The sequence below is a fragment of the Cervus elaphus genome, chromosome 18 (assembly GCF_910594005.1).
Source record: "Cervus elaphus chromosome 18, mCerEla1.1, whole genome shotgun sequence".
Taxonomy (NCBI): Eukaryota; Metazoa; Chordata; class Mammalia; order Artiodactyla; family Cervidae; genus Cervus; species Cervus elaphus.
In genome coordinates this window covers 5,298,740-5,321,710 of record NC_057832.1, presented here as the reverse complement: position 1 = coordinate 5,321,710, position 22,971 = coordinate 5,298,740, and positions in this window count along the sequence as shown.

Genomic DNA, 22,971 nt, shown 5'->3' with positions numbered 1-22,971 from the left:
TGTATGTGAGAGGGACCCTGAGTTTGCGGCCTCAAGTGGAATGGACACCGCGATGCCCTGACGCGAAATAAGGCTGGATATCCCTGCAGTGACTTGAATGCAGGCTCGTCTTGCATCTCCCAAGACGAAAGGATGTCTGAATCCCCTGTGGAGACCACAGAGAAAGACCTAGTTCCCCACCTCATCGCGACCGGAGGCCTCACATCCTTTGAAAACTCCAGAGGTACGCGGAGATCAGTGCCTCCAAAGGAGACGATGCCTGACTCCTCGTGAAACTTGATAGGAGTCCCTGGATTCCTGTGGCACGTGGAAAGGGACCCTTGGTCTCCCGCCTCAGCTGGAGAGGCGTTCCAATTGCCGTGCCAAGCCTCGAGGAGAATCCCGAGTTGTCCCTCGCAACTAGGCAGGAGTCCTGACGTGGCTGAACAAACACGTGGGTGGAAGGGCCATCCCCGTCGTAACTCGAGAATATACCCCAGGTTCCCGCCGCAACTCGAGAAAAACCATGAGACTTCCCCCTCGATGCGAGATGAGGCCCGATTCCACTGTACTGCGTGCAGAGCAATTCCGTCTTGCACATCACACATGAAAGGAGCCTTGATTTCCTTGATGGCACTCCAGAGAAACCCCAAGAACACTGTTTCAAGGATAGAGGGATCCTGAGGTCACTGTAGCAACACGAAAGAACTCTGTGGACCAAAAATCAACTCGAAAAGAGAGGTTAGTCCCTGGATTCGTCTCCAGAGGAATACCACCTTACCACAAGCACCTCAAGAGGAGGCTTCTCTCAGCTCTAGGTATGTGAGAGGGACCCTGAGTTTGCGGCCTCAAGTGGAATGGACACCGCGATGCCCTGACTCGAAATAAGGCCGGATATCCCTGCAGTGACTTCAATGCAGGCTCGTCTTGCATCTCCCAGGACGAAAGGATGTCTGAATTCCCTGTGGAAAGCACAGAGAAAGACTTAGTTCCCCACCTCATCGCGACCGATAGCCTCACATCCTTTGAAAACTCCAGAGGTACGCGGAGATCAGTTCCTCCAAAGGAGACGATGCCTGACTCCTCGTGAAACTTGATAGGAGTCCCAGGATTCCTGTGGCACTTGGAAAGGGACACTTGGTCTCCCGCCTCAGCTGGAGAGGCGTCCCAATTGCCCTGCCAAGCCTCGAGGAGAATCCCGAGTTGTCCCTCGCAACTAGGCAGGAGTCCTGACGTCGCTGAAGAAACACGTGGGTGGAAGGGCCATCCCCGTCGTAACTCGAGAATATACCCCAGGTTCCCGCCGCAACTCGAGAAAAACCATGAGACTTCCCCCTCGCCGCGAGATGAGGCCCGATTCCCCTGCACTGCGTGCAGAGCAATTCCGTGTTGCACATCACACATGAAAGGAGCCTTGATTTCCTTCATGGCACTCCAGAGAAACCCCAAGAACACTGTTTCAAGGATAGAGGGATCCTGAGGTCACTGTAGCAACACGAAAGAGCTCCGTGGGCCAAAAATCAACTCGAAATGAGAGGTTAGTCCCTGGCTTCGACTCCAGAGGAATACCACCTTACCACAAGCACCTCAAGAGGAGGCTTCTCTCAGCTCTAGGTATGTGAGAGGGACCCTGAGTTTGCGGCCTCAAGTGGAATGGACACCGCGATGCCGTGACTCGAAATAAGGCCGGATATCCCTGCAGTGACTGGAATGAAGGCTCGTCTTGCATCTCCCAAGACGAAAGGGTGTCTGAATCCCCTGTGGAGACCACAGAGAAAGACCTAGTTCCCCACCTCATCGCGACAGGAGGCCTCAAATCCTTTGAAAACTCCAGAGGTATGCGGAGATCAGTGCCTCCAAAGGAGACGATGCCTGACTCCTCGTGAAACTTGATAGGAGACCCAGGATTCCTGTGGAACGTGGAAAGGGACCCTTGGTCTCCCGTCTCAGCTGGAGAGGCGTCCCAATTGCCCTGCCAAGCCTCGAGGAGAATCCCGAGTTGTCCCTCGCAACTAGGCAGGAGTCCTGACGTCGCTGAAGAAACACGTGGGTGGAAGGGCCATCCCCGTCGTAACTCGAGAATATACCCCAGGTTCCCGCCGCAACTCGAGAAAAACCATGAGACTTCCCCCTCGCCGCGAGATGAGGCCCGATTCCCCTGCACTGCGTGCAAAGCAATTCCGTGTTGCACATCACACATGAAAGGAGCCTTGATTTCCTTGATGGCACTCCAGAGAAACCCCAAGAACACTGTTTCAAGGGTAGAGGGATCCTGAGGTCACTGTAGCAACATGAAAGAGCTCCGTGGACCAAGAATGAACACGAGATGAGAGGTTAGTCCCTGGCTTCGACTCCTGAGGAATACCACCTTACCACAAGCACCTCAAGAGGAGGCTTCTCTCAGCTCTAGGTATGTGAGAGGGATCCTGAGTTTGCGGCCTCAAGTGGAATGGACACCGCGATGCCCTGACTCGAAATAAGGCCGGATATCCCTGCAGTGACTTGAATGCAGGCTCGTCTTGCATCTCCCAAGAAGAAAGGATGTCTGAATCCCCTGTGGAGACCACAGAGAAACACCTAATTCCCCACCTCATCACGACCGGAGGCCTCACATCCTTTGAAAACTCCAGAGGTACACGGAGATCAGTGCCTCCAAAGGAGACGATGCCTGACTCCTCGTGAAACTTGATAGGAGTCCCAGGATTCCTGTGGCACGTGGAAATGGACCCTTGGTCTCCCGCCTCAGCTGGAGAGGCGTCCAATTGCCTTGCCAAGCCTCGAGGAGAATCCCGAGTTGTGTCTCGCAACTAGGCCAGAGTCCTGACGTGGCTGAACAAACACGTGGGTGGAAGGGCCATCCCCGTCGTAACTCGAGAATATACCCCAGGTTCCCGCCGCAACTCGAGAAAAACCATGAGACTTCCCCCTCGATGCGAGATGAGGCCCGATTCCACTGTACTGCGTGCAGAGCAATTCCGTCTTGCACATCACACATGAAAGAAGCCTTGATTTCCTTGATGGCACTCCAGAGAAACCCCAAGAACACTGTTTCAAGGATAGAGGGATCCTGAGGTCACTGTAGCAACACGAAAGAACTCTGTGGACCAAAAATCAACTCGAAAAGAGAGGTTAGTCCCTGGATTCGTCTCCAGAGGAATACCACCTTACCACAAGCACCTCAAGAGGAGGCTTCTCTCAGCTCTAGGTATGTGAGAGGGACCCTGAATTTGCGGCCTCAAGTGGAATGGACACCGCGATGCCCTGACTCGAAATAAGGCTGGATATCCCTGCAGTGACTTCAATGCAAGCTCGTCTTGCATTTCCCAGGATGAAAGGATGTCTGAATCCCCTGTGGATAGCACAGAGAAAGACTTAGTTCCCCACCTCATCGCGACCGATAGCCTCACATCATTTGAAAACTCCAGAGGTACGCGGAGATCAGTGCCTCCAAAGGAGACGATGCCTGACTCCTCGTGAAACTTGATAGGAGACCCAGGATACCTGTGGCACTTGGAAAGGGACACTTGGTCTCCCGCCTCAGCTGGAGAGGCGTCCCAATTGCCCTGCCAAGCCTCGAGGAGAATCCAGAGTTGTCCCTCGCAACTAGGCAGGAGTCCTGACGTCGCTGAAGAAACACGTGGGTGGAAGGGCCATCCCCGTCGTAACTCGAGAATATACCCCAGGTTCCCGCCGCAACTCGAGAAAAACCATGAGACTTCCCCCTCGCCGCGAGATGAGGCCCGATTCCCTGCGTGCAGAGCAATTCCGTGATGCACATCACACATGAAAGGAGCCTTGATTTCCTTGATGGCACTCCAGAGAAACCCCAAGAACACTGTTTCAAGGCTAGAGGGATCCTGAGGTCACTGTAGCAACACTAAAGAGCTCCGTGGGCCAAAAATCAACTCGAGATGAGAGGTTAGTCCCTGGCTTCGAATCCAGAGGAATACCACCTTACCACAAGCACCTCAAGAGGAGGCTTCTCTCAGCTCTAGGTATGTGAGAGGGACCCTGAGTTTGCGGCCTCAAGTGGAATGGACACCGCGATGCCCTGACTCGACATAAGGCCGGATATCCCTGCAGTGAAATGAATGCAGGCTCGTCTTGCATCTCCCAAGAAGAAAGGATGTCTGAATCCCCTGTGGAGACCACAGAGAAACACCCAGTTCCCCACCTCATCGCGACCGGAGGCCTCACATCCTTTGAAAACTCCAGAGGTACGCGGAGATCAGTGCCTCCAAAGTAGACGATGCCTGACTCCTCGTGAAACTTGATAGGAGTCCCAGGATTCTTGTGGCACGTGGAAAGGGACCCTTGGTCTCCCGCCTCAGCTGGAGAGGCGTTCCAATTGCCCTGCCAAGCCTCGAGGAGAATCCCGAGTTGTCCCTCGCAACTAGGCAGGAGTCCTGACGTGGCTGAACAAACACGTGGGTGGAAGGGCCATCCCCGTCGTAACTCGAGAATATACCCCAGGTTCCCGCCGCAACTCGAGAAAAACCATGAGACTTCCCCCTCGATGCGAGATGAGGCCCGATTCCACTGTACTGCGTGCAGAGCAATTCCGTCTTGCACATCACACATGAAAGGAGCCTTGATTTCCTTGATGGCACTCCAGAGAAACCTCAAGAACACTGTTTCAAGGATAGAGGGATCCTGAGGTCACTGTAGCAACACGAAAGAGCTCCGTGGACCAAGAATCAACACGAGATGAGAGGTTAGTCCCTGGCTTCGACTTCTGAGGAATACCACCTTACCACAAGCACCTCAAGAGGAGGCTTCTCTCAGCTCTAGGTATGTGAGAGGGATCCTGAGTTTGCGGCCTCAAGTGGAATGGACACCGCGATGCCCTGACTCGAAATAAGGCCGGATATCCCTGCAGTGACTTGAATGCAGGCTCGTCTTGCAGCTCCCAAGAAGAAAGGATGTCTGAATCCCCTGTGGAGACCACAGAGAAACACCTAGTTCCCCACCTCATCGCGACCGGAGGCCTCACATCCTTTGAAAACTCCAGAGGTACGCGGAGATCAGTACCTCCAAAGGAGACGATGCCTGACTCCTCGTGAAACTTGATAGGAGTCCCTGGATTCCTGTGGCACTTGGAAAGGGACACTTGGTCTCCCGCCTCAGCTGGAGAGGCATCCCAATTGCACTGCCAAGCTTCGAGGAGAATCCAGAGTTGTCCCTCGCAACTAGGCAGGAGTCCTGACGTCGCTGAACAAACACGTGGGTGGAAGGGCCATCCCCGTCGTAACTCGAGAATATACCCCAGGTTCCCGCCGCAACTCGAGAAAAACCATGAGACTTCCCCCTCGCCGCGAGATGAGGCCCGCTTCCCCTGCACTGCGTGCAGAGCAATTCCGTGTTGCACATCACACATGAAAGGAGCCTTGATTTCCTTGATGGCACTCCAGAGAAACCCCAAGAACACTGTTTCAAGGCTAGAGGGATCCTGAGGTCACTGTAGCAACACGAAAGGGCTCCGTGGGCCAAAAATCAACACGAGATGAGAGGTTACTCCCTGGCTTCGACTCCAGAGGAATACCACCTTACCACAAGCACCTCAAGAGGAGGCTTCTCTCAGCTCTATGTATGTGAGAGGGACCCTGAGTTTGCGGCCTCAAGTGGAATGGACACCGCGATGCCCTGACGTGAAATAAGGCTGGATATCCCTGCAGTGACTTGAATGCAGGCTCGTCTTGCATCTCCGAAGATGAAAGGATGTCTGAATCCCCTGTGGAGACCACAGAGAAAGACCTAGTTCTCCACCTTATCGCGACCGGAGGCCTCACATCCTTTGAAAACTCCAGAGGTACGCGAAGATCAGTGCCTCCAAAGGAGACGATGCCTGACTCCTCGTGAAACTTGATAGGAGTCCCAGGATTCCTGTGGCACGTGGAAAGGGACCCTTGGTCTCCCGCCTCAGCTGGAGAGGCGTCCCAATTGCCTTGCCAAGCCTCGAGGAGAATCCCGAGTTGTGTCTCGCAACTAGGGAAGAGTCCTGACGTGGCTGAACACACACGTGTGTGGAAGGGCCATCCCCGTCGTAACTCGAGAATATACCCCAGGTTCCCGCCGCAACTCGAAAAAAACCATGAGACTTCCCCCTCGCCGCGAGATGAGGCCCGATTCCCCTGCACTGCGTGCAGAGCAATTCTGTGTTGCACATCACACATGAAAGGAGCCTTGATTTCCTTGATGTCACTCCAGAGAAACCCCAAGAACACTGTTTCAAGGCTAGAGGGATCCTGAGGTCACTGTAGCAACACGAAAGAGCTCCGTGGACCAAAAATCAACTCGAGATGAGAGGTTAGTCCCTGGCTTCGAATCCAGAGGAATACCACCTTACCACAAGCACTTCAAGAGGAGGCTTCTCTCAGCTCTAGGTATGTGAGAGGGATCCTGAGTTTGCGGCCTCAAGTGGAATGGACACCGCGATGCCCTGACGCGAAATAAGGCTGGATATCCCTGCAGTGACTTGAATGCAGGCTCGTCTTGCATCTCCCAAGAAGAAAGGATGTCTGAATCCCCTGTGGAGACCACAGAGAAAGACCTAGTTCCCCACCTCATCGCGACCGGAGGCCTCACATTCTTTGAAAACTCCAGAGGTACGCGGAGATCAGTGCCTCCAAAGGAGACGATGCCTGACTCCTCGTGAAACTTGATAGGAGTCCCAGGATTCCTGTGGCACGTGGAAAGGGACCCTTGGTCTCCCGCCTCAGCTGGAGAGGCGTCCCAATTGCCTTTCCAAGCCTCGAAGAGAATCCCGAGTTGTGTCTCGCAACTAGGCAGGAGTCCTGACGTGGCTGAACAAACACGTGTGTGGAAGGGCCATCCCCGTAGTAACTCGAGAATATACCCCAGGTTCCCGCCGCAACTCGAGAAAAACCATGAGACTTCCCCCTCGCCGCGAGATGAGGCCCGATTCCCCTGCACTGCGTGCAGAGCAATTCTGTTTTGCACATCACACATGAAAGGAGCCTTGATTTCCTTCATGGCACTCCAGAGAAACCCCAAGAACACTGTTTCAAGGCTAGAGGGATCCTGAGGTCACTGCAGCAACACGAAAGAGCTCCGTGGACCAAAAATCAACTCGAGATGAGAGGTTAGTCCCTGGCTTCGACTCCAGAGGAATACAACCTTACCACAAGCACCTCAAGAGGAGGCTTCTCTCAGCTCTAGGTATGTGAGAGGGACCCTGAGATTGCGGCCTTAAGTGGAATGGACACCGCGATGCCCTGACTCGAAATAAGGCCGGATATCCCTGCAGTGACTGGAATGCAGGCTCGTCTTGCATCTCCCAAGACGAAAGGGTGTCTGAATCCCCTGTGGAGACCACAGAGAAAGACCTAGTTCCCCACCTCATCGCGACAGGAGGCCTCAAATCCTTTGAAAACTCCAGAGGTATGCGGAGATCAGTGCCTCCAAAGGAGACGATGCCTGACTCCTCGTGAAACTTGATAGGAGACCCAGGATTCCTGTGGCATGTGGAAAGGGACCCTTGGTCTCCCGTCTCAGCTGGAGAGGCGTCCCAATTGCCCTGCAAAGCCTCGAGGAGAATCCCGAGTTGTCCCTCGCAACTAGGCAGGAGTCCTGACGTCGCTGAAGAAACACGTGTGTGGAAGGGCCATCCCCGTCGTAACTCGAGAATATACCCCAGGTTGACGCCGCAACTCGAGAAAAACAATGAGACTTCCCCCTCGCCGCGAGATGAGGCCCGATTCCCCTGCACTGCGTGCAGAGCAATTCCGTGTTGCACATCACACATGAAAGGAGCCTTGATTTCCTTGATGGCACTCCAGAGAAACCCCAAGAACACTGTTTCAAGGCTAGAGGGATCCTGACGTCACTGTAGCAACACGAAAGAGCTCCGTGGACCAAGAATCAACACGAGATGAGAGGTTAGTCCCTGGCGTCGACTCCTGAGGAATACCACCTTACCACAAGCACCTCAAGAGGAGGCTTCTCTCAGCTCTAGGTATGTGAGAGGGATCCTGAGTTTGCGGCCTCAAGTGGAATGGACACCGCGATGCCCTGACTCGAAATAAGGCCGGATATCCCTGCAGTGACTTGAATGCAGGCTCGCCTTGCATCTCCCAAGAAGAAAGGATGTCTGAATCCCCTGTGGAGACCACAGAGAAAGACCTAGTTCCCCACCTCATCGCGACCGCAGGCCTCACATCCTTTGAAAACTCCAGAGGTACGCGGAGATCAGTGCCTCCAAAGGAGACGATGCCTGACTCCTCGTGAAACTTGATAGGAGTCCCAGGATTCTTGTGGCACGTGGAAAGGGACCCTTGGTCTCCCGCCTCAGCTGGAGAGGCGTTCCAATTGCCTTGCCAAGCCTCGAGGAGAATCCCGAGTTGTCCCTCGCAACTAGGCAGGAGTCCTGACGTGGCTGAACAAACACGTGGGTGGAAGGGCCATCCCCGTCGTAACTCGAGAATATACCCCAGGTTCCCGCCGCAACTCGAGAAAAACCATGAGACTTCCCCCTCGGCGCGAGATGAGGCCCGATTCCCCTGCACTGCGTGCAGAGCAATTCTGTTTTGCACATCACACATGAAAGGAGCCTTGATTTCCTTGATGGCACTCCAGAGAAACCCCAAGAACACTGTTTCAAGGCTAGAGGGATCCTGAGGTCACTGTAGCAACATGAAAGAACTCCGTGGACCAAGAATCAACTCGAGATGAGAGGTTAGTCCCTGGCTTCGACTCCTGAGCAATACCACCTTACCACAAGCACCTCAAGAGGACTCTTCTCTCAGCTCTAGGTATGTGAGAGGGACCCTGAGTTTGCGGCCTCAAGTGGAATGGACACCGCGATGCCCTGACTCGAAATAACGCCGGATATCCCTGCAGTGACTTGAATGCAGGCTCGTCTTGCATCTCCCAAGAAGAAAGGATGTCTGAATCCCCTGTGGAGACCACAGAGAAAGACCAAGTTCCCCACCTCATCGCGACCGGAGGCCTCACATCCTTTGAAAACTCCAGAGGTACGCGGAGATCAGTGCCTCCAAAGGAGACGATGCCTGACTCCTCGTGAAACTTGATAGGAGTCCCAGGATTCTTGTGGCACGTGGAAAGGGACCCTTGGTCTCCCGCCTCAGCTGGAGAGGCGTTCCAATTGCCCTGCCAAGCCTTGAGGAGAATCCAGAGTTGTCCCTCGTAACTAGGCAGGAGTCCTGACGTGGCTGAACAAACACGTGGGTGGAAGGGCCATCCCCGTCGTAACTCGAGAATATACCCCAGGTTCCCGCCGCAACTCGAGAAAAACCATGAGACTTCCCCCTCGATGCGAGATGAGGCCCGATTCCCCTGTACTGCGTGCAGAGCAATTCCGTCTTGCACATCACACATGAAAGGAGCCTTGATTTCCTTGATGGCACTCCAGAGAAACCCCAAGAACACTGTTTCAAGGCTAGAGGGATCCTGAGGTCACTGTAGCAACACGAAAGAACTCTGTGGACCAAAAATCTACTCGAAAAGAGAGGTTAGTCCCTGGATTCGTCTCCAGAGGAATACCACCTTACCACAAGCACCTCAAGAGGAGGCTTCTCTCAGCTCTAGGTATGTGAGAGGGACCCTGAGTTTGCGGCCTCAAGTGGAATGGACACCGCGATGCCCTGACTCGAAATAAGGCCGGATATCCCTGCAGTGACTTCAATGCAGGCTCGTCTTGCATCTCCCAGGACGAAAGGATGTCTGAATCCCCTGTGGAAAGCACAGAGAAAGACTTAGTTCCCCACCTCATCGCGACCGATAGCCTCACATCCTTTGAAAACTCCAGAGGTACGCGGAGATCAGTGCCTCCAAAGGAGACGATGCCTGACTCCTCGTGAAACTTGATAGGAGTCCCAGGATTCCTGTGGCACTTGGAAAGGGACACTTGGTCTCCCGCCTCAGCTGGAGAGGCGTCCCAATTGCCCTGCCAAGCCTCGAGGTGAATCCAGAGTTGTCCCTCGCAACTAGGCAGGAGTCCTGACGTCGCTGAAGAAACACGTGGGTGGAAGGGCCATCCCCGTCGTAACTCGAGAATATACCCCAGGTTCCCGCCGCAACTCGAGAAAAACCATGAGACTTCCCCCTCGCCGCGAGATGAGGCCCGATTCCCCTGCACTGCGTGCAGAGCAATTCCGTGTTGCACATCACACATGATAGGAGCCTTGATTTCCTTGATGGCACTCCAGAGAAACCCCAAGAACACTGTTTCAAGGCTAGAGGGATCCTGAGGTCACTGTAGCAACACGAAAGAGCTCCGTGGGCCAAAAATCAACTCGAGATGAGAGGTTAGTCCCTGGCTTCGACTCCAGAGGAATACCACCTTACCACAAGCACCTCAAGAGGAGGCTTCTCTCAGCTCTAGGTATGTGAGAGGGACCCTGAGTTTGCGGCCTCAAGTGGAATGGACACCGCGATGCCCTGACGCGAAATAAGGCTGGATATCCCTGCAGTGACTTGAATGCATGCTCGTCTTGCATCTCCCAAGATGAAAGGATGTCTGAATCCCCTGTGGAGACCACAGAGAAAGACCTAGTTCCCCACCTCATCGCGACCGGAGGCCTCACATCCTTTGAAAACTCCAGAGGTACGCGGAGATCAGTGCCTCCAAAGGAGACGATGCCTGACTCCTCGTGAAACTTGATAGGAGTCCCAGGTTTCCTGTGGCACGTGGAAAGGGAGCCTTGGTCTCCCGCCTCAGCTGGAGAGGCGTCCCAATTGCCTTGCCAAGCCTCGAGGAGAATCCCGAGTTGTGTCTCGCAACTAGGCAAGAGTCCTGACGTGGCTGAACAAACACGTGTGTGGAAGGGCCATCCCCGTCGTAACTCGAGAATATATCCCAGGTTCCCGCCGCAACTCGAGAAAAACCATGAGACTTCCCCCTCCCCGTGAGATGAGGCCCGATTCCCCTGCACTGCATGCAGAGCAATTCCGTGTTGCACATCACACATGAAAGGAGCCTTGATTTCCTTGATGGCACTCCAGAGAAACCCCAAGAACACTGTTTCAAGGCTAGAGGGATCCTGAGGTCACTGTAGCAACATGAAAGAACTCCGTGGACCAAGAATCAACTCGAGATGAGAGGTTAGTCCCTGGCTTCGACTCCTGAGCAATACCACCTTACCACAAGCACCTCAAGAGGAGGCTTCTCTCAGCTCTAGGTATGTGAGAGGGCCCCTGAGTTTGCGGCCTCAAGTGGAATGGACACCGCGATGCCCTGACTCGAAATAAGGCCTGATATCCCTGCAGTGACTTGAATGCAGGCTCGTCTTGCATCTCCCAAGAAGAAAGGATGTCTGAATTCCCTGTGGAGACCACAGAGAAAGACCAAGTTCCCCACCTCATCGCGACCGGAGGCCTCACATCCTTTGAAAACTCCAGAGGTACGCGGAGATCAGTGCCTCGAAAGGAGACGATGCCTGACTCCTCGTGAAACTTGATAGGAGTCCCAGGATTCTTGTGGCACGTGGAAAGGGACCCTTGGTCTCCCGCCTCAGCTGGAGAGGCGTTCCAATTGCCCTGCCAAGCCTCGAGGAGAATCCAGAGTTGTCCCTCGCAACTAGGCAGGAGTCCTGATGTGGCTGAACAAACACGTGGGTGGAAGGGCCATCCCCGTCGTAACTCGAGAATATACCCCAGGTTCCCGCCGCAACTCGAGAAAAACCATGAGACTTCCCCCTCGCCGCGAGATGAGGCCCGATTCCCCTGCACTGCGTGCAGAGCAATTCCGTCTTGCACATCACACATGAAAAGAGCCTTGATTTCCTTGATGGCACTCCAGAGAAACCCCAAGAACACTGTTTCAAGGCTAGAGGGATCCTGAGGTCACTGTAGCAACACGAAAGAACTCTGTGGACCAAAAATCAACTCGAAAGGAGAGGTTAGTCCCTGGATTCGTCTCCAGAGGAATACCACCTTACCACAAGCACCTCAAGAGGAGGCTTCTCTCAGCTCTAGGTATGTGAGAGGGACCCTGAGTTTGCGGCCTCAAGTGGAATGGACACCGCGATGCCCTGACTCGAAATAAGGCCGGATATCCCTGCAGTGACTTCAATGCAGGCTCGTCTTGCATCTCCCAGGACGAAAGGATGTCTGAATCCCCTGTGGAAAGCACAGAGAAAGACTTAGTTCCCCACCTCATCGCGACCGATAGCCTCACATCCTTTGAAAACTCCAGAGGTACGCGGAGATCAGTGCCTCCAAAGGAGACGATGCCTGACTCCTCGTGAAACTTGATAGGAGTCCCAGGATTCCTGTGGCACTTGGAAAGGGACACTTGGTCTCCCGCCTCAGCTGGAGAGGCGTCCCAATTGCCCTGCCAAGCCTCGAGGTGAATCCAGAGTTGTCCCTCGCAACTAGGCAGGAGTCCTGACGTCGCTGAAGAAACACGTGGGTGGAAGGGCCATCCCCGTCGTAACTCGAGAATATACCCCAGGTTCCCGCCGCAACTCCAGAAAAACCATGAGACTTCCCCCTCGCCGCGAGATGAGGCCCGATTCCCCTGCACTGCGTGCAGAGCAATTCCGTGTTGCACATCACACATGATAGGAGCCTTGATTTCCTTGATGGCACTCCAGAGAAACCCCAAGAACACTGTTTCAAGGCTAGAGGGATCCTGAGGTCACTGTAGCAACACGAAAGAGCTCCGTGGGCCAAAAATCAACTCGAGATGAGAGGTTAGTCCCTGGCTTCGACTCCAGAGGAATACCACCTTACCACAAGCACCTCAAGAGGAGGCTTCTCTCAGCTCTAGGTATGTGAGAGGGACCCTGAGTTTGCGGCCTCAAGTGGAATGGACACCGCGATGCCCTGACGCGAAATAAGGCTGGATATCCCTGCAGTGACTTGAATGCATGCTCGTCTTGCATCTCCCAAGATGAAAGGATGTCTGAATCCCCTGTGGAGACCACAGAGAAAGACCTAGTTCCCCACCTCATCGCGACCGGAGGCCTCACATCCTTTGAAAACTCCAGAGGTACGCGGAGATCAGTGCCTCCAAAGGAGACGATGCATGACTCCTCGTGAAACTTGATAGGAGTCCCAGGTTTCCTGTGGCACGTGGAAAGGGAGCCTTGGTCTCCCGCCTCAGCTGGAGAGGCGTCCCAATTGCCTTGCCAAGCCTCGAGGAGAATCCCGAGTTGTGTCTCGCAACTAGGCAAGAGTCCTGACGTGGCTGAACAAACACGTGTGTGGAAGGGCCATCCCCGTCGTAACTCGAGAATATATCCCAGGTTCCCGCCGCAACTCGAGAAAAACCATGAGACTTCCCCCTCCCCGTGAGATGAGGCCCGATTCCCCTGCACTGCATGCAGAGCAATTCCGTGTTGCACATCACACATGAAAGGAGCCTTGATTTCCTTGATGGCACTCCAGAGAAACCCCAAGAACACTGTTTCAAGGCTAGAGGGATCCTGAGGTCACTGTAGCAACATGAAAGAACTCCGTGGACCAAGAATCAACTCGAGATGAGAGGTTAGTCCCTGGCTTCGACTCCTGAGCAATACCACCTTACCACAAGCACCTCAAGAGGAGGCTTCTCTCAGCTCTAGGTATGTGAGAGGGCCCCTGAGTTTGCGGCCTCAAGTGGAATGGACACCGCGATGCCCTGACTCGAAATAAGGCCTGATATCCCTGCAGTGACTTGAATGCAGGCTCGTCTTGCATCTCCCAAGAAGAAAGGATGTCTGAATTCCCTGTGGAGACCACAGAGAAAGACCAAGTTCCCCACCTCATCGCGACCGGAGGCCTCACATCCTTTGAAAACTCCAGAGGTACGCGGAGATCAGTGCCTCCAAAGGAGACGATGCCTGACTCCTCGTGAAACTTGATAGGAGTCCCAGGATTCTTGTGGCACGTGGAAAGGGACCCTTGGTCTCCCGCCTCAGCTGGAGAGGCGTTCCAATTGCCCTGCCAAGCCTCGAGGAGAATCCAGAGTTGTCCCTCGCAACTAGGCAGGAGTCCTGATGTGGCTGAACAAACACGTGGGTGGAAGGGCCATCCCCGTCGTAACTCGAGAATATACCCCAGGTTCCCGCCGCAACTCGAGAAAAACCATGAGACTTCCCCCTCGCCGCGAGATGAGGCCCGATTCCCCTGCACTGCGTGCAGAGCAATTCCGTCTTGCACATCACACATGAAAAGAGCCTTGATTTCCTTGATGGCACTCCAGAGAAACCCCAAGAACACTGTTTCAAGGCTAGAGGGATCCTGAGGTCACTGTAGCAACACGAAAGAACTCTGTGGACCAAAAATCAACTCGAAAGGAGAGGTTAGTCCCTGGATTCGTCTCCAGAGGAATACCACCTTACCACAAGCACCTCAAGAGGAGGCTTCTCTCAGCTCTAGGTATGTGAGAGGGACCCTGAGTTTGCGGCCTCAAGTGGAATGGACACCGCGATGCCCTGACTCGAAATAAGGCCGGATATCCCTGCAGTGACTTCAATGCAGGCTCGTCTTGCATCTCCCAGGACGAAAGGATGTCTGAATCCCCTGTGGAAAGCACAGAGAAAGACTTAGTTCCCCACCTCATCGCGACCGATAGCCTCACATCCTTTGAAAACTCCAGAGGTACGCGGAGATCAGTGCCTCCAAAGGAGACGATGCCTGACTCCTCGTGAAACTTGATAGGAGTCCCAGGATTCCTGTGGCACTTGGAAAGGGACACTTGGTCTCCCGCCTCAGCTGGAGAGGCGTCCCAATTGCCCTGCCAAGCCTCGAGGTGAATCCAGAGTTGTCCCTCGCAACTAGGCAGGAGTCCTGACGTCGCTGAAGAAACACGTGGGTGGAAGGGCCATCCCCGTCGTAACTCGAGAATATACCCCAGGTTCCCGCCGCAACTCCAGAAAAACCATGAGACTTCCCCCTCGCCGCGAGACGAGACCCGATTCCCCTGTACTGCGTGCAGAGCAATTCCGTCTTGCACATCACACATGAAAGGAGCCTTGATTTCCTTGATGGCACTCCAGAGAAACCCCAAGAACACTCTTTCAAGGATACAGGGATCCTGAGGTCACTGTAGCAACACGAAAGAACTCTGTGGACCAAAAATCTACTCGAAAAGAGAGGTTAGTCCCTGGATTCGTCTCCAGAGGAATACCACCTTACCACAAGCACCTCAAGAGGAGGCTTCTCTCAGCTCTAGGTATGTGAGAGGGACCCTGAGTTTGCGGCCTCAAGTGGAATGGACACCGCGATGCCCTGACTCGAAATAAGGCCGGATATCCCTGCAGTGACTTCAATGCAGGCTCGTCTTGCATCTCCCAGGACGAAAGGATGTCTGAATCCCCTGTGGAAAGCACAGAGAAAGACTTAGTTCCCCACCTCATCGCGACCAATAGCCTCACATCCTTTGAAAACTCCAGAGGTACGCGGAGATCAGTGCCTCCAAAGGAGACGATGCCTGACTCCTCGTGAAACTTGATAGGAGTCCCAGGATTCCTGTGGCACTTGGAAAGGGACACTTGGTCTCCCGCCTCAGCTGGAGAGGCGTCCCAATTGCCCTGCCAAGCCTCGAGGTGAATCCAGAGTTGTCCCTCGCAACTAGGCAGGAGTCCTGACGTCGCTGAAGAAACACGTGGGTGGAAGGGCCATCCCCGTCGTAACTCGAGAATATACCCCAGGTTCCCGCCGCAACTCGAGAAAAACCATGAGACTTCCCCCTCGCCACGAGATGAGGCCCGATTCCCCTGCACTGCGTGCAGAGCAATTCCGTGTTGCACATCACAGATGAAAGGAGCCTTGATTTCCTTGATGGCACTCCAGAGAAACCCCAAGAACACTGTTTCAAGGCTAGAGGGATCCTGAGGTCACTGTAGCAACACGAAAGAGCTCCGTGGGCCAAAAATCAACTTGAGATGAGAGGTTAGTCCCTGGCTTCGACTCCAGAGGAATACCACCTTACCACAAGCACCTCAAGAGGAGGCTTCTCTCAGCTCTAGGTATGTGAGAGGGACCCTGAGTTTGCGGCCTCAAGTGGAATGGACACCGCGATGCCCTGACGCGAAATAAGGCTGGATATCCCTGCAGTGACTTGAATGCATGCTCGTCTTGCATCTCCCAAGATGAAAGGATGTCTGAATCCCCTGTGGAGACCACAGAGAAAGACCTAGTTCCCCACCTCATCGCGACCGGAGGCCTCACATCCTTTGAAAACTCCAGAGGTACGCGGAGATCAGTGCCTCCAAAGGAGACGATGCCTGACTCCTCGTGAAACTTGATAGGAGTCCCAGGTTTCCTGTGGCACGTGGAAAGGGAGCCTTGGTCTCCCGCCTCAGCTGGAGAGGCGTCCCAATTGCCCTGCCAAGCCTCGAGGAGAATCCCGAGTTGTGTCTCGCAACTAGGCAAGAGTCCTGACGTGGCTGAACAAACACGTGTGTGGAAGGGCCATCCCCGTCGTAACTCGAGAATATATCCCAGGTTCCCGCCGCAACTCGAGAAAAACCATGAGACTTCCCCCTCCCCGTGAGATGAGGCCCGATTCCCCTGCACTGCATGCAGAGCAATTCCGTGTTGCACATCACACATGAAAGGAGCCTTGATTTCCTTGATGGCACTCCAGAGAAACCCCAAGAACACTGTTTCAAGGCTAGAGGGATCCTGAGGTCACTGTAGCAACATGAAAGAACTCCGTGGACCAAGAATCAACTCGAGATGAGAGGTTAGTCCCTGGCTTCGACTCCTGAGCAATACCACCTTACCACAAGCACCTCAAGAGGAGGCTTCTCTCAGCTCTAGGTATGTGAGAGGGCCCCTGAGTTTGCGGCCTCAAGTGGAATGGACACCGCGATGCCCTGACTCGAAATAAGGCCTGATATCCCTGCAGTGACTTGAATGCAGGCTCGTCTTGCATCTCCCAAGAAGAAAGGATGTCTGAATTCCCTGTGGAGACCACAGAGAAAGACCAAGTTCCCCACCTCATCGCGACCGGAGGCCTCACATCCTTTGAAAACTCCAGAGGTACGCGGAGATCAGTGCCTCCAAAGGAGACGATGCCTGACTCCTCGTGAAACTTGATAGGAGTCCCAGGATTCTTGTGGCACGTGGAAAGGGACCCTTGGTCTCCCGCCTCAGCTGGAGAGGCGTTCCAATTGCCCTGCCAAGCCTCGAGGAGAATCCAGAGTTGTCCCTCTCAACTAGGCAGGAGTCCTGATGTGGCTGAACAAACACGTGGGTGGAAGGGCCATCCCCGTCGTAACTCGAGAATATACCCCAGGTTCCCGCCGCAACTCGAGAAAAACCATGAGACTTCCCCCTCGATGCGAGATGAGGCCCGATTCCCCTGTACTGCGTGCAGAGCAATTCCGTCTTGCACATCACACATGAAAAGAGCCTTGATTTCCTTGATGGCACTCCAGAGAAACCCCAAGAACACTGTTTCAAGGCTAGAGGGATCCTGAGGTCACTGTAGCAACACGAAAGAACTCTGTGGACCAAAAATCAACTCGAAAGGAGAGGTTAGTCCCTGGATTCGTCTCCAGAGGAATACCACCTTACCACAAGCACCTCAAGAGGAGGCTTCTCTCAGCTCTAGGTATGTGAGAGGGACCCTGAGTTTGCGGCCTCAAGTGGAATGGACACCGCGATGCCCTGACTCGAAATAAGGCCGGATATCCCTGCAGTGACTTCAATGCAGGCTCGTCTTGCATCTCCCAGGACGAAAGGATGTCTGAATCCCCTGTGGAAAGCACAGAGAAAGACTTAGTTCCCCACCTCATCGCGACCGATAGCCTCACATCCTTTGAAAACTCCAGAGGTACGCGGAGATCAGTGCCTCCAAAGGAGACGATGCCTGACTCCTCGTGAAACTTGATAGGAGTCCCAGGATTCTTGTGGCACGTGGAAAGGGACCCTTGGTCTCCCGCCTCAGCTGGAGAGGCGTTCCAATTGCCCTGCCAAGCCTCGAGGAGAATCCCGAGTTGTCCCTCGCAACTAGGCAGGAGTCCTGACGTGGCTGAACAAACACGTGGGTGGAAGGGCCATCCCCGTCGTAACTCGAGAATATACCCCAGGTTCCCGCCGCAACTCGAGAAAAACCATGAGACTTCCCCCTCGATGCGAGATGAGGCCCGATTCCCCTGTACTGCGTGCAGAGCAATTCCGTCTTGCACATCACACATGAAAGGAGCCTTGATTTCCTTGATGGCACTCCAGAGAAACCCCAAGAACACTGTTTCAAGGAAAGAGGGATCCTGAGGTCACTGTAGCAACACGAAAGAACTCTGTGGACCAAAAATCAACTCGAAAAGAGAGGTTAGTCCCTGGATTCGTCTCCAGAGGAATACCACCTTACCACAAGCACCTCAAGAGGAGGCTTCTCTCAGCTTTAGGTATGTGAGAGGGACCCTGAGTTTGCAGCCTCAAGTGGAATGGACACTGCAATGCCCTGACTCGAAATAAGGCCGGATATCCCTGCAGTGACTTGAATGCAGGCTCGTCTTGCATCTCCCAGGACGAAAGGATGTCTGAATCCCCTGTGGAAAGCACAGAGAAAGACTTAGTTCCCCACCTCATCGCGACCGATAGCCTCACATCCTTTGAAAACTCCAGAGGTATGCGGAGACCAGTGCCTCCAAAGGAGACGATGCCTGACTCCTCGTGAAACTTGATAGGAGTCCCAGGTTTCCTGTGGCACTTGGAAAGGGACACTTGGTCTCCTGCCTCAGCTGGAGAGGCGTCCCAATTGCCCTGCCAAGCCTCGAGGAGAATCCAGAGTTGTCCCTCGCAACTAGGCAGGAGTCCTGACGTCGCTGAAGAAACACGTGGGTGGAAGGGCCATCCCCGTCGTAACTCGAGAATATACCCCAGGTTCCCGCCGCAACTCGAGAAAAACCATGAGACTTCCCCCTCGCCGCGAGATGAGGCCCGATTCCCCTGCACTGCGTGCAGAGCAATTCCGTGTTGCACATCACACATGAAAGGAACCTTGATTTCCTTAATGGCACTCCAGAGAAACCCCAAGAACACTGTTTCAAGGCTAGAGGGATCCTGAGGTCACTGTAGCAACACGAAAGAGCTCCGTGGGCCAAAAATCAACTCGAGATGAGAGGTTAGTCCCTGGCTTCGACTCCAGAGGAATACCACCTTACCACAAGCACCTCAAGAGGAGGCTTCTCTCAGCTCTAGGTATGTGAGAGGGACCCTGAGTTTGCGGCCTCAAGTGGAATGGACACCGCGATGCCCTGACGCGAAATAAGGCTGGATATCCCTGCAGTGACTTGAATGCATGCTCGTCTTGCATCTCCCAAGATGAAAGGATGTCTGAATCCCCTGTGGAGACCACAGAGAAAGACCTAGTTCCCCACCTCATCGCGACCGGAGGCCTCACATCCTTTGAAAACTCCAGAGGTACGCGGAGATCAGTGCCTCCAAAGGAGACGATGCATGACTCCTCGTGAAACTTGATAGGAGTCCCAGGTTTCCTGTGGCACGTGGAAAGGGAGCCTTGGTCTCCCGCCTCAGCTGGAGAGGCGTCCCAATTGCCTTGCCAAGCCTCGAGGAGAATCCCGAGTTGTGTCTCGCAACTAGGCAAGAGTCCTGACGTGGCTGAACAAACACGTGTGTGGAAGGGCCATCCCCGTCGTAACTCGAGAATATATCCCAGGTTCCCGCCGCAACTCGAGAAAAACCATGAGACTTCCCCCTCCCCGTGAGATGAGGCCCGATTCCCCTGCACTGCATGCAGAGCAATTCCGTGTTGCACATCACACATGAAAGGAGCCTTGATTTCCTTGATGGCACTCCAGAGAAACCCCAAGAACACTGTTTCAAGGCTAGAGGGATCCTGAGGTCACTGTAGCAACATGAAAGAACTCCGTGGACCAAGAATCAACTCGAGATGAGAGGTTAGTCCCTGGCTTCGACTCCTGAGCAATACCACCTTACCACAAGCACCTCAAGAGGAGGCTTCTCTCAGCTCTAGGTATGTGAGAGGGCCCCTGAGTTTGCGGCCTCAAGTGGAATGGACACCGCGATGCCCTGACTCGAAATAAGGCCTGATATCCCTGCAGTGACTTGAATGCAGGCTCGTCTTGCATCTCCCAAGAAGAAAGGATGTCTGAATTCCCTGTGGAGACCACAGAGAAAGACCAAGTTCCCCACCTCATCGCGACCGGAGGCCTCACATCCTTTGAAAACTCCAGAGGTACGCGGAGATCAGTGCCTCCAAAGGAGACGATGCCTGACTCCTCGTGAAACTTGATAGGAGTCCCAGGATTCTTGTGGCACGTGGAAAGGGACCCTTGGTCTCCCGCCTCAGCTGGAGAGGCGTTCCAATTGCCCTGCCAAGCCTCGAGGAGAATCCAGAGTTGTCCCTCGCAACTAGGCAGGAGTCCTGATGTGGCTGAACAAACACGTGGGTGGAAGGGCCATCCCCGTCGTAACTCGAGAATATACCCCAGGTTCCCGCCGCAACTCGAGAAAAACCATGAGACTTCCCCCTCGCCGCGAGATGAGGCCCGATTCCCCTGCACTGCGTGCAGAGCAATTCCGTCTTGCACATCACACATGAAAAGAGCCTTGATTTCCTTGATGGCACTCCAGAGAAACCCCAAGAACACTGTTTCAAGGCTAGAGGGATCCTGAGGTCACTGTAGCAACACGAAAGAACTCTGTGGACCAAAAATCAACTCGAAAGGAGAGGTTAGTCCCTGGATTCGTCTCCAGAGGAATACCACCTTACCACAAGCACCTCAAGAGGAGGCTTCTCTCAGCTCTAGGTATGTGAGAGGGACCCTGAGTTTGCGGCCTCAAGTGGAATGGACACCGCGATGCCCTGACTCGAAATAAGGCCGGATATCCCTGCAGTGACTTCAATGCAGGCTCGTCTTGCATCTCCCAGGACGAAAGGATGTCTGAATCCCCTGTGGAAAGCACAGAGAAAGACTTAGTTCCCCACCTCATCGCGACCGATAGCCTCACATCCTTTGAAAACTCCAGAGGTACGCGGAGATCAGTGCCTCCAAAGGAGACGATGCCTGACTCCTCGTGAAACTTGATAGGAGTCCCAGGATTCCTGTGGCACTTGGAAAGGGACACTTGGTCTCCCGCCTCAGCTGGAGAGGCGTCCCAATTGCCCTGCCAAGCCTCGAGGTGAATCCAGAGTTGTCCCTCGCAACTAGGCAGGAGTCCTGACGTCGCTGAAGAAACACGTGGGTGGAAGGGCCATCCCCGTCGTAACTCGAGAATATACCCCAGGTTCCCGCCGCAACTCCAGAAAAACCATGAGACTTCCCCCTCGCCGCGAGACGAGACCCGATTCCCCTGTACTGCGTGCAGAGCAATTCCGTCTTGCACATCACACATGAAAGGAGCCTTGATTTCCTTGATGGCACTCCAGAGAAACCCCAAGAACACTCTTTCAAGGATACAGGGATCCTGAGGTCACTGTAGCAACACGAAAGAACTCTGTGGACCAAAAATCTACTCGAAAAGAGAGGTTAGTCCCTGGATTCGTCTCCAGAGGAATACCACCTTACCACAAGCACCTCAAGAGGAGGCTTCTCTCAGCTCTAGGTATGTGAGAGGGACCCTGAGTTTGCGGCCTCAAGTGGAATGGACACCGCGATGCCCTGACTCGAAATAAGGCCGGATATCCCTGCAGTGACTTCAATGCAGGCTCGTCTTGCATCTCCCAGGACGAAAGGATGTCTGAATCCCCTGTGGAAAGCACAGAGAAAGACTTAGTTCCCCACCTCATCGCGACCAATAGCCTCACATCCTTTGAAAACTCCAGAGGTACGCGGAGATCAGTGCCTCCAAAGGAGACGATGCCTGACTCCTCGTGAAACTTGATAGGAGTCCCAGGATTCCTGTGGCACTTGGAAAGGGACACTTGGTCTCCCGCCTCAGCTGGAGAGGCGTCCCAATTGCCCTGCCAAGCCTCGAGGTGAATCCAGAGTTGTCCCTCGCAACTAGGCAGGAGTCCTGACGTCGCTGAAGAAACACGTGGGTGGAAGGGCCATCCCCGTCGTAACTCGAGAATATACCCCAGGTTCCCGCCGCAACTCGAGAAAAACCATGAGACTTCCCCCTCGCCACGAGATGAGGCCCGATTCCCCTGCACTGCGTGCAGAGCAATTCCGTGTTGCACATCACAGATGAAAGGAGCCTTGATTTCCTTGATGGCACTCCAGAGAAACCCCAAGAACACTGTTTCAAGGCTAGAGGGATCCTGAGGTCACTGTAGCAACACGAAAGAGCTCCGTGGGCCAAAAATCAACTTGAGATGAGAGGTTAGTCCCTGGCTTCGACTCCAGAGGAATACCACCTTACCACAAGCACCTCAAGAGGAGGCTTCTCTCAGCTCTAGGTATGTGAGAGGGACCCTGAGTTTGCGGCCTCAAGTGGAATGGACACCGCGATGCCCTGACGCGAAATAAGGCTGGATATCCCTGCAGTGACTTGAATGCATGCTCGTCTTGCATCTCCCAAGATGAAAGGATGTCTGAATCCCCTGTGGAGACCACAGAGAAAGACCTAGTTCCCCACCTCATCGCGACCGGAGGCCTCACATCCTTTGAAAACTCCAGAGGTACGCGGAGATCAGTGCCTCCAAAGGAGACGATGCCTGACTCCTCGTGAAACTTGATAGGAGTCCCAGGTTTCCTGTGGCACGTGGAAAGGGAGCCTTGGTCTCCCGCCTCAGCTGGAGAGGCGTCCCAATTGCCCTGCCAAGCCTCGAGGAGAATCCCGAGTTGTGTCTCGCAACTAGGCAAGAGTCCTGACGTGGCTGAACAAACACGTGTGTGGAAGGGCCATCCCCGTCGTAACTCGAGAATATATCCCAGGTTCCCGCCGCAACTCGAGAAAAACCATGAGACTTCCCCCTCCCCGTGAGATGAGGCCCGATTCCCCTGCACTGCATGCAGAGCAATTCCGTGTTGCACATCACACATGAAAGGAGCCTTGATTTCCTTGATGGCACTCCAGAGAAACCCCAAGAACACTGTTTCAAGGCTAGAGGGATCCTGAGGTCACTGTAGCAACATGAAAGAACTC